The sequence below is a fragment of the Marmota marmota genome, unplaced genomic scaffold (genome assembly GCF_001458135.2).
Source record: "Marmota marmota marmota unplaced genomic scaffold, marMar, whole genome shotgun sequence".
Classification (NCBI taxonomy): domain Eukaryota; kingdom Metazoa; phylum Chordata; class Mammalia; order Rodentia; family Sciuridae; genus Marmota; species Marmota marmota.
The window spans coordinates 2,983,885-2,987,762 of record NW_026000240.1 but is presented as its reverse complement, the minus strand read 5'-3'; positions in this window follow the sequence as shown (position 1 = coordinate 2,987,762).

Below are 3,878 nucleotides of genomic sequence, written 5' to 3'. Positions count from 1 at the left end.
TTTTTTTTTTTTTCTCACTAAAATGTTATGTTAAAATGTTCAATCCTATAGGAAAGAATCAAGAACATTACAATACTGTGTGCTCCATAATCTGTATACTTTTCTGTATGTATGTGATGTCAAGCAAAAATGAAGATTAGCATGACACCCATATATTATTCAGCTAAATTCATCAATTTTAATATTTTGCTATGTAATTATCTTCTACCACCATACTAATATCACTTTGAGGAAATTTGATATTGATATGAAACTACTATCAGGTATATAGTCCATATTCAAATTTTCCTAAATCCATTTTAGCTGGATTTTTTAAATATACAGGATATGATCAAGGATCACATGTTACATTTTGTTGTCATTTTTCTTTAGAATCTTGTAATCTATAATGGTTTTCTGACATTTGTTTTTTATACAACACTGACATTGTGGAAGTGTCCTGGATAGTTGTTTTGCAGAATTTGAATGTTTCTGATTGCCTCCTCATGATCTGTTTTAGGCAAAACATTTTCTACAAGAATTGGACAGATGATACTTATTTCATGGAGTAGGGGTTGGGAAACTTAACATCGGTTGTCCAGTACAGGTAATGTTGAACTTTGATCATTCAGTTAGTATGATGCTGTTTCATTGAGAAGTTAAAGTGTTGTCATCCAGGTTTCTCCTGACTTACTGTGTATGGAAAGAGTCCATTGAGAGAACATTCTAAATAATAATAACTAGAAGGAACAAACCTTTTAGCTTCTAGCTATCATAAGGTCAACTTTATTTCTTCTATTCTCCTTGGATTCCTAATAGGATTTCACTCTCATCCAAAGCACTTCCCTGGCATAAACACACCAGGACATGTATTCCAGCTGCTGTGGACAACAGGTAGACAAGTATTCAAGCTGCCACCATCGGTGACCAGCTGGTTGTTTGTAACACTGACTCCCATTTGTCTAGAGGTCTGCATTATCCTCATTGGCTTGAAGATGTTCTTTGATTCAACCTGGCCCATCTGGCCAGCCTAGAGAGAGCCTCTCCTGGTTCTCCAGCCTCCACATACTCCCCAGCCTCTCTCTGCCCAGCCTCTTTAAAGAGTCAGGCATATATTTGTTCCCTCTCAGGAATCACAGATGATTGGATCAAAGATACAGCTCACCTTCCACGCTAATCTCATAGACATGACTCAAGATTGAATACATAGTAAACACACAAAGACAGAGAAGTTTCAAAATAAAGAAAAAGGAGAAAAGGTTCTGTGAAGTTGAAGGAAGAGAACAGAAACCATCTGATATGAACATCATAGAGGAAAATGTTTGGATAAAATGAACAGAGCCTTAGTGAGCTGAAGGGTTATATCCAAAAGTCCCCAAATACATGGAATCCTAACCTCAGAAGGAGAAGACAGATGTAATGGAACAGGAGTGGAAAAGAACATTTAACAGAATACGGACGAGATTTGTTCAAAAATTTGCAAAATACATAAATTTACACATTCTAGATATACATAGCCCCCCAACAAGTCTATATACAAAGAAAACAGACCTGAGTGCATACAAATCAAATGGCTAAAAACTGAATACCAAAATTTTTTGAAAGCAGCCAGAGAAAAAGGATACATTACATATAAATAATAATGGTTGGATTTTTTCCAGAAGCCATAGAGGTCAGAAGATAGTGAGAGGGATCTTTAAAGTGCTGAAAGAGACTTCTGGTTTCAGTTCCAACATGTGAAGAGCTTGGAAGTTGTGACTTCCAGCTTTATAACAGGAACAAATGGAAAACCAGCAACTTTTACATCCCAACCATGGAACTGAGGTAGCAGGGCACACTGCCACCATGAAACCTGGAGAAAGAGGTGAATCCAGGGTCATGGGACAGCTCTGTTCCCCTGAAGCAGAAGCCATGGGAGCCATCAACTGGTAGGAACACCTAATGGTAATTCGGATAAATTGCTGCTAAATTAGTGTGAGAGTGAGAAACTCCTGGGTCACAGCCCTAGAGAGCCCCCGCCCCTCAGGCATCCTCCAGGAACCTTACCTAGCTTCTCTTGCTGAAGAGCCAATGAAGATACCCTCATGGCTCAGGCAGGGGTTGGAGAAAGGTAACCATTGTGAAAAGAGCAACCATTCTCCAGAACAGAAACCTACTCTCTAAGGACAAGGACTTCACCAGAGCCTTGTCCCTCGAGGGGGAAGGTGTTTCTCCTACTCCAGGCTCTTGTCTCATGCAAGGTGCTAGTGGTGGTGGGAAATGAGGAAACACAGTGAAAGTCACACCCCAGCAATGCAGGCTCACTGAACACCATGATCTAATCATAGACCACAGAATCCTTCCTTCCTCTCTACTGTGCCACTATACCAAAAAGCCTCCAGCACAACTCTAGAGAATTACAGCTGAAAGAGTTGAAGACACAAATTCTTTCTGGGCAAGAAATGAAAATAAACACATTTTAGGAATCTGAAAGTTTCTGGCCTCTTTGGTGACAGAAAACACTAAACATGACCAAACTTCTAGACAGATGAGCACAAAATCTCACCAAATAAATGGCCTATTTACCTCAGTTCCTATTATTCAGTACACTATGTCTAGCTTTCAATCAAAAATAATTATAAGGCATACACACTAAAAAGCAAAAAGAAAGAAAGTCTAAGGTCATAAACAAGCATTAGAATGAGACCCTCAGATGATGAGGCTGTGGGAATTATCAGATAGGAAACTTGAAACAACTATGATTGAGATGCTAAGGGTTATAGAGAGTTATAGCTGAACAAGAATATTAAAGAAAAGATAGATAATGTAAGCTGATGATGGAAATGGTAAACAAGAAAAAAAGGGAAAGACTGGAGATCAAAATGACTAAGATGAATGCTTAACACCTTTGATGGGCTCACCAGTATCCTGGACATGACTGGGGAGAATATTAGTGGACTTGCAGGTAGGTTAGAAGAAACTTCTCAGGTAAAATTGCAATGAGAAAAGAAAAATTGAAACAGAAAATTTAAGAACAACGGGGCAATTGCAAAAGATAAACACACGTGCAGTTGGAATAGGAGGAGGAGAAGCAAAATAGAACAGAGTTGAGGAAAGACTTTGAGTAATAATGATGGAAAACTTTTATGAAGTAATAGATACAGGGAGTTCGGAGAACATCAAACAAGGCAAATACCCAAAATCTACACCTAGCATCTTTCAAATTGCCGAAAATCAAAGCCAAAGAGATGGTGTTTAAAGAAATGGATAATCTTACTCATAGAGGAGCCAAGATAAGAATCTTAGTGGACTTCTCCTAAAATGTGCTAGAAAGAGAGTTGTGTAAAATTTTGAAGTGTTGAAAGGAAAACCCAAGAGCCTATAATCCTCTATCCAGTGTATCATGGTTTGATATGGTGTGTCCTCCCAAAAGCTCATGCGGGAGACATGCAGGAATGTCAAAGGTGGAACAGTTAGATTGTGAGAGTTGTAGCCTAATCATTAGATGAATCCACTGTTAAGGATTAACCCAGTGATATGTGTAGACAGGTGGGTCAACTAGGGGCATGCCTTTGGGGCTTGTATTTTGTTCCTGGTGAACTGAAGCGCTCTCTCTCTCTCTCTCTGTCTCTCTCTCCTGGCTGTCATGTTCTGAGCTGCTTTTCTCTGCCACCTTCTGCCCTCATGTTCTGACTCAGCTTGAGCCCAGCACTATGGAGTCAGCTGACCATGGACTGAACCTCTGAAAATGTGAGCTAAAATAAATTTTTCCTCCTCTAAATTGTTTCTTGTTGGGTATTTTGGTCACAGTGATACAAAAGCTGACTTGTGAAATTATTCTTCAAAAGTGAAGCAGAAATAGAGTTCCTCACATAAACAAAAACAAAGGAAATTTATCACCAGCAACCTGCTCTGAGCAA